Source organism: Passer domesticus, chromosome Z, assembly GCF_036417665.1.
Source record: "Passer domesticus isolate bPasDom1 chromosome Z, bPasDom1.hap1, whole genome shotgun sequence".
In the NCBI taxonomy this organism is placed as follows: domain Eukaryota; kingdom Metazoa; phylum Chordata; class Aves; order Passeriformes; family Passeridae; genus Passer; species Passer domesticus.
The window spans coordinates 3,962,439-3,978,882 of NC_087512.1; the positions used below are offsets into that span (position 1 = coordinate 3,962,439).

At 36.6% G+C, this 16,444-nt stretch overlaps 1 long non-coding RNA gene across 1 annotated transcript; it reads left to right on the plus strand.

Moving 5' to 3' along the window:
- Window positions 1-714: 714 nt before the first annotated feature.
- Window positions 715-4,139, plus strand: LOC135290764 (uncharacterized). Its single transcript, XR_010353561.1, has 3 exons — window positions 715-2,351; window positions 2,465-2,634; window positions 3,645-4,139. It is a non-coding gene; the product is annotated as an uncharacterized LOC135290764 (long non-coding RNA).
- The last annotated feature ends 12,305 nt before the right edge of the window (window positions 4,140-16,444 follow it).

Below are 16,444 nucleotides of genomic sequence, written 5' to 3' on the forward strand. Positions count from 1 at the left end.
TTAGTAGTGCAACCTTTGCAATTATATTAGCCATATAATCTATATTAAAATTCCCAAATTTTAGTTAATTTTGAGACACAGTTTGCCTTTGCATGGCAAATGATGCCTCTCAGAAAAAAAACTAGCTAGGACATAGGAAATAACCCTTCAAACACTGATATGAAAACAAATTACAACTAATGCCAAGTAAGCTGTTTTGAGAACATTCCATCAGGCTACCTATATTTTTTTCCATTTTAAATTTGGATTAAACTTAATAGGAATTAATTCCAGAGCGTTTATGGAGGATTTACATTTAGAAAAAAGCTTAGTGTGCAAAAGGTTTTAGAAAAGATCTGCAGCTAATAAAACGTGATATCAATGTAATGAAAAATCCTGAAGATCTTCAGCTAATGAAATGTGACGTCAACATAACAAAGAAAAGTAAGCAAAAAAGCATCTAGATGTTCCTCAACCCTTCAAAGTCACCTGTCTGGAATCATGAAAATTTCAACATTAAAGAAAGAGGCCAATGTGAACATACCCAAAAAGAAGACAGAAAAGAAGTTGGGCTTTCTAAGTGGATGAGAAATTAAAACACATTTGCTAGTGTCTGCATCTATTGAGGCCAAGCTATAAAAAATATTGCAGTACAGACATTTAAACAGAAGAGGTACTTAATGTGAGAATTATGGGGAGAAAAAAAAACCAAAAAACAAAAACACAACCAAAAAAACAAAGCAAGTAAAGCAAGTAAGGATCATTCCTGACACCTGAGTTCTGGGGTGTTGTGGAATGAAAACTGATATCCCCAAGACAGTCTGGTGCTGTTTGCAGTTAAAGTGTTGTTTTGGAAGACATTTTCTTCTCCACCAATAGATCTAGACACAAAGGAAGAGTGAACTTTAAGTACCATTTTGTAAATTTTCTGTGCTGTAAAGCTGTTACCTCAGGGAGGGTTGATGTTCACTAACAGATGGAAGGTCCATCCAGCAACACCAGCAAGCAGAGAAGCAGACTAACAGTATAGAGTTCAGGTCACTGTGGAATCAGAGGCAGTACAGAAAAAAGTTTTGTCTCTGAATGCAGAATGTTTATCATTTTTAGAAATGCAAGAGCTGGTTTTCATTGCTGATTTTAAATCAAACACAGAAAACGTTGTCTGTCGCTGTTTTAAATTGTTTTGAATAGTAAAGTACCCTGGGACCTTTGCTGCATGAAAGATAGTACCTCAAAGTGCTTTATTGTTGTAATTTCCATGGAAATTAACATTTACTTGCATGGTTATCACACTTTCTGTGTAATGTAGGGTATAACCATCTAAATCCCTTTGAAATACAGTTCCTGAGGTATCATCAATCTGACTTAAGATTTGTTATACTTTTCTGCCTGAGTTTGCTGAATACTTTTGCTTTTCCTCATGGTGTTGAGCTATACAAGTTAATGCTGAAATGAACTTTAAAATTCAGCAGCCATTTTCTTCTGCTTGGTTTTATTTCCCCATCTTTTCAATTCACTTTTTGCCTATCCCTCCTTCTGTGTCCATTGCAGACAGTTAATAACTATATTCTGTTTGCAGCACCAGTGGAAAATCACCAAACATAAATCCTTGGGGATTTTCACCCATGCTCCACACCCAGACTGGCATTCATCTCAAGTTGCACAGGGGAGGCTTAGAATTTATATTACAGGGGAAAAAAGGATTGTCACATCCTGGAACTGGTTTCCCAGGGAAGTTGCAGAGTCATCATCCCTAGAGGGATTTAATAGATATGCAGCTGTAGCACTCAGAGACATGGTTTGGTGGTGGGCTTGGGCAACACTCAATTACTGAACTCAATCATCTTAGAGGTTTTTCCCAGCCTAAATGATGTGATTTTATGATCCAAGTTTAAGAGTAAGTTCATTTATCACCTAATCTTCAGACAAGGAGACTCCCATAAAATTTCTTTAGTCCTTCTTTTCTTCCCTGTGCTGCACCCACAGACACATGCAACACACCCAGTGTGGACCTATCCAAACACTGAACGATAAAATTGTAATAAAGCGCCTATATAAAGTTATGTTTTAGACTAGATGACTTTTAAAATGATCATAGGACATTAGCTGATGGAGGTGAAGGAACTGTGAAAAGAAGGCAGACACTGAGTGTGCAACTCAACAAATATTTTGCAAGTGCATGTGAGGGACTGAGCATTCAGAGAGCACACTAATTTCTGCTCGAGTATCTCTTCACTGGGGACAAAGTGGAAAGTATTTCCAGAGACGAAGAGGAAGGTAAAGAAAGAAGCTGCCCCTGAAGCTCCTTGGAACAGCAAACTGATGGCGTAAATTAGCTCAGTAACTTATACCTGGAACCAGAGCCACTGCTGGTAAGTCCGAGTCAAATGTTGCATTTCACTCTCTTAGCTTTCTATATCTGATTGAATATCTGCAAATCTGTATTATTGTTTGATGGAAGTTGATTCCTTTCTTTATCTTGCAGTAACAAAACCAACCTCCAGTTCCAGTGGGAGCACTTTACTTTCTATGCCTAGGATTACAGTCCAAATGACCTAGTCTTTACAGAAGTCAAGATGGCTCAAGAGACTGATGGTATATGAGGATCACAAAATACAGCTGGAAGCTTCAAGGAATTAAGCAGCTGAGTTCCTGGTTATTAATTTTTTTTCTGTTGTTTATATTAACTTCATCTAGAGCTTTCCTTCTAAAATGCACTATTTTAAGAACACCCATATATACTCACTTTATCTTCCTTCTGAAAAGTAAGCACCTACAATGATCTTTATGGAATGGCATGTTGTTTCAAAGTATTGCTGTAATTACTTTTATAACACTCCAATAATCAATTTCACCAAGAAATAGAATTATTTTTTTAATTAATTCAATTTACTATTACTTAGCTATCAGTGAAGGTGATATACCTGCTTTTAAGGGGCATTATTTGGATGCAAATATTTTGACATTAAAGAAAAGTCATGGAAAAATAGGATGATATCCACATTGTACAAAATAGCATTAAACAGCATTAGCAGCAGCCTTGCAGATAGACCAGAGCTAGGAGTTAACAGCTCTAAAGCTTTACATGGTCAATGACATTTGAGACCTTGGACAAGTCCTGCCACCCTGGTGTACTTCAGATTTCTCACCTGCTAACTGGGTGCTAATAATAATAAGACATACCAAGTCATGATGGAGAGCAGATAGACATCCTCATTAGTGCCACAGAGAAATAAATTGGCAAGAAGCCTTTGTCTTAATGACTGTTATTCTGTTTAATGAAATCCAAAATTCCCTGACAGGAGGTGTTATAAGTGGCCTTACGTAGAGCTGCTTTATCCATCTATCAAATCATCAAAGGAAGAGAAAATGGTAGTTAAATTTCTGCTTATTTTCTCTGGTGTTCTAGTCTAAGTTAGTGCTAATGTCAATTAGGTATATTCATCAGCTTTGACATTTTGTACTTGACAAATTGATGAAGGTTTAGAAATGCAGTACAATTTTCCTTATCAAAACTTTTTTTTAAGACTTTTAATTACTATGAATCTTAATCAATATGGGTTTTACTTCTTATTAAGATAGCCATTGAAGTCTTGACAATGCTTGACACACTCCATCTGAATTTAATTAACTTTTTTTTCTTTCCTTCTTTCCTTTTTTATTAGCTGCTGTGGAGGGAAAGAGAATGGAGAAGCAAGAAAATTCAGCTTTATACAGAGTAAAAGAAGCAGTTGGTAGCATAACAAAGTTCCAACTTCATTAACTTAATGAGAATACCCAAAATGATAAATGCTTAGTATTGAAGTCACAGTTGTTTTGGTATGGCGGGACCTTACAAATCATCAAATTTTGACCCCTTCCCATAGGCAGGACACCTTCCACTAATCCAGGTTACTCTAAACCTCATCCAACCAGGCCTGGGACACTTCCAGGACTGGGACAGCCACAGCTTCTCTGGGAAACCTGTGCCAGGGCCTCACCACCCTCCCAGACAAAAATTTCTTCCAATATATCCCATCTGTCCTTGCTCTCTGGCAGTGGCAAGCTAATATCCCCTTTTCCTGTCACTCCAGGCCCGTTCCCAAAGTCCCTCTCCAGGTTTCTTGAAGTCTCTTTAGGTACGAGAAGGGGCTCTAAGGTCTCCCTGAAGACTTGTCAACAATCTTATCTTCTGATTCTGAGAGAATCCCAATTCTCTCTCAATTTAATGATTATGGACATGGCAAGAGGAAATTTTTATGGAGCACAAATTATTTGATTTATACTGGATATTTGTAAATGGTGAGCTTGCTATTTTCAATTTCCGTGTTATTTCAGAGAATAAAAAGAATCTGTCCTGTATTAAAAAAGAGCAATCAGAGAAATGCAGAATAATGTATATAACAAATCCTTAACAAATTCTCCATCAAACCCACTTAACTTTTAAGTTAAGAGAAAATGTGGGTTTCATAATCAAGAACCAGGAAACTTCATATTCATCCTTCATAGGATTGCAGAATCTTGACAAAGCTGTTGTTGCATAGCATGGCAGCTCTCCAACGTTTCATTATACCAAGTCATCATCAGTGAGGGATGAACCCTGAAATGAATTTAAATAATCTCCTTTGCCCCTTTCCTCACCAATCAGAGGTTCTAGAAATGAATTGTTACTTCAAACTTTGAGAAAGAGTTGTAAATAGAAGTAAAACATATTTTACTGCTTCTAGCAGTCCTTTTTTTCCCGGTTAATGTAATAGAATTATTCATCTTTCAACCTTAGCAGGTTTCTATTCCAGCCTCCTGCTTGAGGCAGGATGGCCCTGAATTCAGACAAAGTTCCTGTCAGCTTTCAACAGTTCACTGTCTTCCTGGGTGAAAGATTTCACAGCTTTCTTTGGCAAACTCTTCAAATGCTAGAACATTTCTTGCATTAGACTATTCTTGCCTTGAGAAATATTTCTTTATGTCAAATTGTAACTATCCTCATTCTAATTTACAACCATTTTCTTTTCTTCTGCTGCCACCAACCTCATTAAACACTCACAATCTGCTCAGAAACTCCTTGCAGGTATGGAAAGGATGCCCACTAAGCCATTTCTGCTCATGGTCAGTTCCCCCAAATTCTCACAAAGTGCTCTGGACCCAAATATTTTGTAGGCTTTTTCCAGACTCACTGCAGTTTATTAACGTACTTCTTTTATCAAAGTGCTTGAAACTGGCTCATCATTCACGAAAAAAAAAAAAAAGTATCTTTATCTCTTTCTTAGGCAATTTAAACTAGTCTTGGCTACAATTCTATAGCTCAGAACTTCGCAGGCTTTCAGTAACCTATGATGAAGGGAAGTATTTCTAACTTGAATTTACTTAATTCTGGTGTAACTGATGTTCTCTGATTAAACACAACAAGTTTCATATTACACAGGAATTAAGTCTAACACAGTTAAAATCTTTATCAAGCTTGCAGTATATCAACGTTAACAGCAAAAGCTCACTAAGGTATCTCTGGAGATATTAGCAAATCCTATGTGTATGTTATATGATTACTTATTTTTATAAAATATGTGAAAACAATTGCTTGTTAGATCTTCCCTTCATATGAAAGATGAAACCTTGCTTCCTTTCAACAACCATGGGAGATTTTCCATGAACTTCAGCAGGAGTCATAACTCCTCCAGAATGTACAAACAGTGCTTCTGTCTGAATATGAATTCAAGCATTAAGCTATTAATAATAAATGTCGAATTTGAATTGAAAAACAGTCAAATGTTTTATAAAATGTGATGCCTGAATCACTTTTTAGACATTGTATGAGACACAGCTCAGGGTGACTTAAACAGCCATGAGCTGATTTAGGATTTTCTCAATTTAGGAGATGTTTTCAGTACTGCCCTGAATTCAGACACCCCATTTTTATCCTTGTCCTTCACATTTTTTAACATCAATAGTAGAACTTCTCCTACAGTAAGGAATCAAGATGTATATGATTAACACTGTTGATAGCTGCTTCTGATTAATACTTTTATTTCTCTTCCTAATTGCTGAGCGTTATTAAAAATGCTGAGAGCAAAGACATGGAATTAAACTTTTATAAACGAAAATCAGACAGAAAACTATAGGAATGTGCTCCCTGTGGACAGAATGACAAAACTATCCTTTGTCTCCACAGAAAGGAAAAGAGCCCAGAAATTCCTCCCCTCAATTAGGTGAAAAGACATCTCATAGGACCTGGTGGACTTCACCTCAAACTTAAGGATATCTAATTGGATAGAAGTCAAAAAGTCCCACCTGGGCAATTTACTAGAAAAAGAAGAGAACAAAGAAACTAATCACTTTTGTGAGGTGTTTTACCAGGGGCAAGACCCTATTGCACCTGGCTTGAGTTGCTCTGTAAAGAGTTTTATTACTTTCCTTTTATTAAAACTTTTTTGTTTCCAACACTACCACACAAGCCATCCTGCTGATTTTATGGCTTTAAGGTAGCTGAGCTATCTTGGGTGTGAAATATGTCTCCAAGAGCTTATGACACCTGCCTTAAGGAGACCTCTATTTCTGAAAACTTCATGGAGGGCTGGAAATTTTGCAAAATCACATCAAAGTGAAACAAGGCTGCAAAACAGTGAGTAGACAGAAACAAAAAGCTGAAGTTTTATTGGAAGAAACAAACCCAGATATTTCCAATTCTCACATCCATTGATCTATCCATTCATCAGGGGTTGTGAAGGCTTTCATTCAAAATTATCGTGTTTAATTTCCAAAAATCAACCGGCAACTACGAATAAATAATGACAATGTTGATGATGATGATGATGTTGATGATGATGATGATGATAATAAATAATATAAAACCAGTAGAAGTGCCAGTACTGATTCTTGGAAAACAAAGCAGAAAAAAACCTGATTTTCTGTGTCTGTTCACTGCTGTTTGGACAAGACTTCCCCAGCTTTGTGTCCCAGGCTCTGTTTTGTCTTATTAGTACCTCTGCACTGGATTTAGGACCCCTGCATCTATGGTAGATGCATATTTATTTAATTTCATTCTTGCTCTTTCCTCTTTCTTGATTTCTTTCTGGATCTTTCCTCAAGGCATTGACTCACAGATGTTCACCCATGAGCAGGTCTTGATTGTTCTTGAAATCAGTATATCTGGGTAAAACAAAACATTCTCAATGCAGTGTTGTCAGCAGAAGACCAGAGCATGAAAGTGTGCTTTTTTTTCTTGAAGAAATTCAATAAGAAGAAAGCACAATAAAACTTTCAGACTAATTTAAGGCTTCCTAAGAGGAATGATGTGAACCACCCAACTCAGTTCCAGAAAACAGAGGCCATGGAGTTGCTGAGTTGTCTCTGCCATAGGGGGCATGACAAAACCTTTGGCTCTGGAAGATCCCTGGTGCTGTAGGAATCCCCCTGCTTTCTCAGGAAGAGAATTCTTCATCTTCACATGGTACTACAGCTGGACAACACAACTGCTAGACTACAGTTCAAAGGCAAATCTAAGCCTCAAGCTTACACAGTGCCGCATTCCCAAATCCATCTGTACTTTTTCCTGTAACCAAAAAAGTGGTTTTTGTTTGCTAGACACACCTTTAACAACAGCTGAACGACAGAAGAAAGAATATGTATCTCATTTGACAACCTAGTTCATGTATCCCAGCTGTTCCTGGCTGTCTCCCAGAAGCACTATAAAATGTCTTTCCTGTAGGAGCCAAATATTCCCTTCCATTGAAGGCACAGAACACAAGAAGTTGTAGGTAGTAACTGTTGTATACTTTTTGCAAGCATGATGGAGTAGAAACATCAGGGTAATGGGTAATAATGAAAAGGAAAACCAGCAAGCAAGTCTCTGTAGTCATATAGACCAAACTGACTGTGTGACATTTCAATTTTGAATGAATCTCATAAACCGTAGAAAATACAGGTTTAATGAATATGCCTACATAAGAGCATAAACAAGACAAACCTTTTCACTGCGATGTTTATATTTACAGCACATAAGTTACAAATTAAATTTACTCTGGGATGTGCTTCTGATATGAATGACTTTTCTGTAGAGAAATATTATCCGTAATCATCAGATCACTGAGAGCAGGAAGGATCCATTAGTGATGTTGGGGATGATGAACTGAAGTAGTGTTTAGTGGGTTTTAATTATGCTAAAAGATTAAAGTGCTCAGGAAAGGGTGTAAGTCATACCAAAGGGAAGGAAAATGAACTGACTTTATTTAAGTAAGTAGACATGTTTATTTCAAACAATTTTAAGCTGATTGCTTATTACATTAATATGTTTTAGGAAACTGATCTATTCCAGTACTTTGCAGTTACATTGTTTAATATCAGCAGTCAAAACATTGAAAAACTATGAGTCTTGGCAATAAAGTTTTTAAATTATGATATTAAAAAATATGTACAAGAATTTTTCCTATTTTAACTGCGGAGATATACAAAATCCTCACTGCAATCAGAATATTATAGTTATCTTTTTTTTTAAATGCAGGTTTCCTTAAAAGCTCATGAAATGTGGTTTTAAAAATTGTGTCGGGGTAAAATACTGCCTTCACTGAGGTAAAGAAAAAATGTACTCTTGATTTCAAGCAGATAAAAAAACCCCACAAAACACCAGAATAAAATTTTAAGCATGTGGGTACTCTTTTGCCTGTAAATTAGCAACATCTCTCTGGTAACTCATTGCAGCATGGAGTTTGGTATGAAGCTGCTTAGAGCAGAGTGAATTCACAAAGACCCTGGGACAGATTTAGTCACCCTGTACCCCTTTAAACCTCCAGTAATTATATTAATGTGATTTTACAAATGCCAGACAGAGCAGACTCGTGTTCCTTGTGAGATCACCCTGAATCAATGTATTCCTCCACCCTTCTGACAGAGACAAAATTGCTGTGTGCCACAGCCCCAACACAGTCCCTAGGCCATACCAGTTACACGACAGCATCTAGCCATTGCTAAGAGGGAGGTGGAAGGTGTTAAACATCCTGTAGCTGCCTCAGAATGTTTTCTTCCTGCCCAAAGACCCCCTAGGTCTTTCTTGATAGCAGAATGGCAATTTACATAACCTTTGTACACACCAAAAATTTACTAATTTACTCACTGAAACCTTCACAAACAAAACACTTTTTCACTTTGTTATCATTCCATGAGGCTTTTTATAGATAGGAATGTGCAATTACTTGTTGACACCAGCTCTGTTCCTGAAGAACAAATGTTTCCTTGTTACTTTCCACATTAGCTGAAGCTCTATGAAGTTTTTTTCATTCCAAGGTGTCTCATGGTACTTATGTGCAACAAATAATATTCTGCTTCTGTTCATTTCATGCTTTAACCTCTGTTAAACCAAGTTCTAACCCATTCACAGCACTATACCACAACTCCAATAAATTTTCTTCCAGTTTTCATGGCTTGAACTTCAGAAATGTAAATTATGAAGCAACACTGTGTGTGAAACTTGATTTAGACAAAACCAGCCCTTTGGCTTGCAGCACACAGTTGTCATCCCACTTCATTGCTTTTATCCATATACCTGGATAATAGACAGAATTATAGCTTGGACTTGTTTTGTTAAGTTAGCAGCTTCTAGCATTAATATGCTTTGTTACTCTCTCATTACTAAAACCTCCCTTCAAAGGTTTAAGTGAAAGGCCCCACCATGGTTCTAATACAAGAAAAAGTGTTTTACTGAAGGCCATGCAAGCACATGATTTTTGCTTGGCCATTCATGCTAATGTGTGCCTAAACAATATAAAGTAATATAAAGAATAAAAATATGGTGCCTGAACTACCTGCAAAATGGAATATGAATCCCTGGGCTGCAGAGTTATCTGCATGACTCTAATAATACATTTTTCTAATTGGACATTAAGCATCATTTTCCAGTCATCAACTAACTGAATCTCATTTAAGGCTTTCCAATTGGGAAAAAAACCCATATGTTTTCCCTAGAAAAAGGAAAAAAAAATGTTTTTTCCTGCTTTCCTCCTGCCTTTCAGCTTAACACCTCAGTGGTCTTTGTGGTCTGCAATATTGAATTTCTGATTACAGAGGAGGTGTTTACAACACAGATGATAGTTATAAGTAGTGCATCTCAAAGCAAATTTAATTTGTTTCCACTGTTCTGTTAAAAAAAAAAGGAAAAGAGAAATTTAAACCCATCTTGTTTATAGTTTTATAAAGTCATATTCATTAAATCCACATGCTTGGCATTTCATGTAATTTTCTCCATAAAATATAAAAATATTATTTTTGTTTAAACCTATTTGATGGCAGTGATTTATCTCCTAGTTGTTGCTCTTCATTACCAGCAGTCACCCAGGACAGCTCCTAATATTCAGAGCTGTGGTCTGCTCAAACCCCTGTTGAATGTAAGGCAAAGGTTTTAGCTGGAATAATATCAGCATGGTAACAGGGTGAGGGGACCTATCTTGTTTAATTGAACTGACGTATATAGTTTAATATTAAGACTTAGTCTAATCCTGCTAATGGAAAAATTTAATATTCTGATAGAATCACTTGATGAAATAGAATATTATATCCTGTGTTAAGAAAGAGAGAAAAAAACCAAAACTTTAATTTGCACAAGCTTGATAGTTCAGTATGTATTTTTTATTAGCAATCATATGATTCTAATCCTTAGCCCAATGCCAAAGTTTTCTTTTATTTGGTGGTTTCAGATAGGGTGTCAGAAAATCCTGTCTTAAAATAAAGTTGTATTTCACTTTGATATGGTAAATTAAATTGAGTGTTTTTTGCTAATTGATGGCTTTGCTGGTCAAGATCATGCTGCAGCCTCTTGTATTCAATCGTGCTGTGGGGCTCAAACACAGAATCACAGAACAGTTTGGGTTGGAAAGGATCTTAAAGACCATCCTGTTCCAAACCCCTGCCATGGGCAGGGACATCTTCCACTACCCAAGGTCACTCCAAATCCCATCCAGCCTGGCCAGGGACACTTCCAGGGATGAGGCAGACACAACTACTCTGGGCAACCTGTGCCCTGGCTTCACCACCTTCATATACCTGCCATATGACAGCACAGTGGGTTAAATGTTGTAGGATCCTAAACTACCTTTATGGTAGCTTAATTCTGCTAGGAACACTATTCAGACCAGCTTATGACTTCTCCAAAGGATCTGATGAGTCCTCAATGTATAAAAACACAAAGAAATAAATGCTATCCTCTGTTTGGGCTTGGGATGACATCTATCATTGATCAGCACGTGGTGAAAAATTGCATTGTGCATCACTTGTTGGGTTCTTCCCTTTTTATTGTCCTCATTACTATTTACTATTATTATTAAATTTTGCTCTGTTTTCAGTTATTTAACTGTTCTTAACTTACAACTTTTACTTTTGATTCTCCTCCCCATTCGCTGGGGTGTGGGGGAAAGAGGACCTGAGTGAGTTGCCACTGAGCTTACACCATGACGCCACCTCAGCATCCTTTGATCCTGGTGGCCAGTGCTTCCATGATTCCTTTCCCCTTCTCTATTTCAGTATAGAGACAAATTGGTAGGATCCCACACAATACCGAAGACAGAGTAATAGAGGCTCATATTCAGACTTGGGAAATCTGTGATCTACATTAATGCCATAATGTCAGCTAAAAAGTAGAAGAAGTGAATGTTTTCAGTGTTTTAAGAGATAGAAAAAGCCAAAGCAGTTCAATGTAAGAACTGTTGGCAGTGCTTGAACATTCTAGCTGGTGTGGACCACAGAGGTGGGTACAGGATGCAGCTCCATTATGGTTTTCAGTTCATGATTTCTTTTGTGCTAGGACATTCACTGTTTGTGATTATCCCAAAATAAGATTTTACTTATATTTAAAGTTTTTGTAGGAATGGACCCTCTATCACCAGGTAAAACTTGGGATAGAAGTGTTGGGATAGAAGTTTCAACTATCTGTTCCCCACCTAACTGGACGTCATTACTCTCTCATGTGAATCTTGGGAAAGGAGTTTTATTACATTTCTTCCCATTAATGGTACTGTAATTTTAGTGAATACCACTGGAACTAAGAATTGCTGGACAGAAGTAATTATCATCTGTCAGCAGAACATGATTAAAAAAAGGAAAGAAAAAAGGATACAATGATCATGTCAGTGTTTTTCACATATGTCCACAGATTCTGACCTTTTTGTGATAAAAAAACCTTAACTGAATATTGAGTCTCAAAGGAAATTCTCAAGTGTTTTCTTTTCCATACAAAAATTCCATTATCACACCTTATTTTTACAGCTGAATGACTATTTCCTGTGAAAATGCCATTACATTTTGTTTTCAAAGGCCCTGTATCCCATCTCACTTCTATCCTAATATATCTTGATCAAGTCTTTCATGTATACAGCTATGTTGAGAATTTTATCATACATATTCATAGACCAGTTATCACAGATACAGTAATTGCTGCTTTACATGCTCCACAAGCTTTTATAAAATATTAATTGGCTATTATTCCTATTGCAGGTGGAAACACTAGAAAGATAGGTCCCTCCTGCAATATAATAAACTCATTTTCAAGTTACTTTATTGCACTGTGAAACAGAGATATGTGCACTGAAGCCCAGCACAGTCTCAAGCTACATGATGTTATTCTGAATTTCTATTGTCTCAGAGTTAAGATTTTGACAACTTTAAAGTTGTTAAAATTCTAATAACAGTGACATTTTACTCTTAAGTGTGTCTAGACTGTAAGACGGGTACATGAGAACAGATTCCTCAGGCTGTATATGGATTTTCCAGAGGCCATGGTCATGCACATGTATTTTTTTTCTCGTGGTAATAAAAATACATGTGCTTCTGCCATGTAATTAAGATATGCTTAAGGCTCATCCTTTTTGTATTGTGTTCACTTAAAAAACCCACATGAATTCAAAAATGTCAGGGAGTCCCCATGCTAAAGGACATTATCCACATAGATTACATGGAGCACAGTGGCTTATAAAACTTGTGGAAATATAGGACAAAGCTCATTCTGAAAGAGCATGGAAAATGAACTAGTAGAAAAGGAAAGATGTGTTTGTGTCCCTATTTGTTGGTCAATTCTTGAAAGAAGTGTTGGGAGGTTGAAGACTTTTGGAAGGATCACTGGGGCTGTAGAGTAATTAGGGTTTTGATGGGAAATAATTAATCTGTGAAAAAAAAAAAATGTTGACCCAACTCTTTCAGCTGCACATAGACATCCAGGGCCTTACATTGGACAGCATTTATTCCACAGTAAAGATCCCCAAAAATGTGTGCAGGAAGAGTATCTGGTCTCCAGGACTGTGACACCCTTCTTTCAGTCTGCCCTACTTCTGAATGTGTGAAAGCCTTGTGGTACAGTCCTAGTAGAGATCCTTGATCACACAGTTTTAATTCTTTCTGGAACAACAAGAAAGGAGACCAACAATCTGATGATCTGTGTGAGGTGTCATGCCCTGTGGGCTGGGTTCATGTGCAGCATCAGCTGCAGAAGTGTCTCTGAAGGCAACTATAGAGATCTCAGAGAAAGAGATTAAACTATTCAGAACTGTCAAGCAGCTTAAATATTAAAATGGATGTTTCTATCTGAAATAATAACACATTGAGCAGGTAACTCTTGCAGTGCATTTCAGTGAGGTGTGTATATTTATATTTACCTAATCTGGCTCTGGATTTGCCAGTTTAAAGAGTGTCTAAACACAGACACAGGGCCTAGTATAGAAAGGAGACATGGTTTATTCTGCTCAGGGTACAAGTGGAGGTTTTCACAAATGAAACACACCGATTGTCAAAACTTTACACTTGCGTGCATTTCAGCAAACAAAGAAATCCCAGTTAAGGGGGTACAAGTTACCTGTTTCTCTTATTAATTAATATTCTATTTTCTGTTGGTTAATAATTCTGCCTTCTCCTGCTGATTAGTCTTCATGCTCAACCTTCCTCTTTTGAGTCATGGGTTTCTTAAGTAATTTCCCTCTTGCAGGCTCGAGATGCTGTGAACTGGCTCTGATCCCTTGTATCACACAGGGCAGGGGACCTGTGGTGCCAGCCAGGTGACAAGGGACACAGCAGGAGCTGACACTCAGCAGGAAAACCCCAGACTGCTCAATAAAACCCAGGTGGTTCTTTGTTCAGGACACTTCCTTTGAAGCTATGAGGTCTGTTTCAGTGAAAGGCAAGACCCTGTTTCACATTCTCATTCTTTGTGACTCACTAGGGGAATTTTTAACTATTTCTTACTTTTGTGATGTTGGCATGGCTGGAAAAAAACACAATCACAGAAAAAAAATATCAGTGATGTGGAAAATACAGAAATAAATCTTGTCTTCTTCTGCAATCACAAACAATTACATGAATTGCAGCACACAATGACAGTGCAGAATTTAAGCAGTCCAAAATTAAACATTTCAACATTAGAAACATGAGAAACATGAGTCTCAACAACACCAATAAAACAATATCAAAACTAACTTATTATTATTAATGTATATTTTATAAATTCTCTGGGAAGGATTTGAATAAAGCAGAAACAACCAGAGAAAATCCTACCTATAGGATATATATACGCAAATTCCTAGAAGAAAGTAAATATGTCATTATACAGGCTATAGGTATGAAAACAAAATCTGGTTTCTCATTTTTAATTGTAGGTCTGATATCCAAAATTAAATAAATGATTAATTGTTCAAAACTTCAGAAAGTAATCTCACAAGTTACATACAAGTAATCTCTTGAATTACAATTGATCTGCCGGCCAATATTGTTTATGAAAAATCAAAAGCTAAAGAAGTAGCTGGAAAATTGTAGATACATTTGGGATTTAATAAGAGTTCTTGTGTATTCAAGGTTTCCAGAATCCAGAAAAACATCATAATGGAATTACTGAAGCAGCTACTGCTGTTTTCAGTCTTCGTATCCTTGATCTTTGGTGTAGCCCTTGTATAAATTGATGTAATCCAGCTGACTTTGCCACAACAACAGAGATCTTAATCTTTTGGTTACTGCATACTAAGTTTAAATATAATTAGCTGGAAAAGTTATGACCTTCCTTCAAAGAGGAGATTTTACAATTTCTTTGTTAATGTGGAAGCAGACTTCAAGATTAGCAAACAGGGAAATGTGGATCTTAACTTTTTTCTCTTTCACATGGAGGACTTTAGGAAGACATTTTTACTTACATGAATTTAATTTGCCTGGATTTCATTTGGACGTTTTGAGCCTATTCATTCTTCTACTAATTCAGGAAATTTCCTTTAGAAGTTTGAGGGCTATTCAATTTTCTGTCAATTCAGTTGGTAGTCTGTGCCTGACACATAGAAGCTACCACAACAAAGGGAAGATTTCGTGGGGTCTTCTTACAGTTCAGATTTTCCATTATTATGATCTACCTAATCAGCTGTATTGATCTACTGCTTTGTTGGAATAGCTGCAGTGCATTAAGGGCTCCGACGTGGTCCTAAAGTATATTCAAATTTAAGGCAATTTTCATCACCCATCTACTCCTAATGGTAAAGAAATTATTCAACAAAATGCTACAAAGGCTTGAAGATGTAGCATTGAAAAAAAAGGCTTTTCTGAAAATATATTCTCGGAACATCATGTAAATCTTGGACAACATGAGAAATCCTTTCCAAATTTGTGCCAAATGAACCTGTCAAATTACATGCTACCTATTTGAAAGTTAAATGAGACACTTTTCTCACAGGGAATATGTTCCTTGATTATCCCTATGAACACAGCTCACTTCTGTTGGCAAGGAGTCTGTTAATAGGTTTTCTCACTGTCATCAAGCAGCAGAACTTGAAGTGTATATGAGTTAACAAAACTGTGTATATTATGAACCAAAGATATGCACAAAATAGAGGAAGAAAACCCTGAATAATATGGTGAAGCAATTCAAGGAGAACTCAGAAATTTGCCTAGCATATATTTCCTTCATAATCACATTGCTCACCCATTTCTTTCTTCCCTGAAATCTTTCAATTTTATCATTGCTTATTCAGTCATAAAGAACAAAACTGGGGGGGGAAGGGTGGGGGGGGGGGGAGGGAAGGCCAAGCAGCCTTGGGACACATTTTATAAAGACTTTTAATTAAATTTTATGCAAAGTTTTGTTTTGTTCTGGTACAAAATATGAAATCAATTATACTTTTAAGCTTATGAAACAAAGTTTTCTTGTGACTACACAAAGTACTGTCTTCTTTAGTCTTCCTGCAGTAATGTTTGGTTTCAAAAATTTAAGTTCCTTTCTCTGTTGGAAACATGGTAAGTATTGCTCTCTTTTTGAAGTGCATTTGTTGTATGTATATTTTTATGAAGAAATATCTTTTCTGTCTCAGTCAGAAACTTAATGGTTGGTGAAAAGCAGAATAGCATATATTCTAATTTCTGCTTCTTACAAAATCTGGATTTTAGATTTGAGTATAGGTATGAATATAATTTCTTTATTAAAATAGAATACAATAAACATGACTATTGTCGCTCCCCACTGTATTGATTCTTTTGTGTTCTCTTTGAG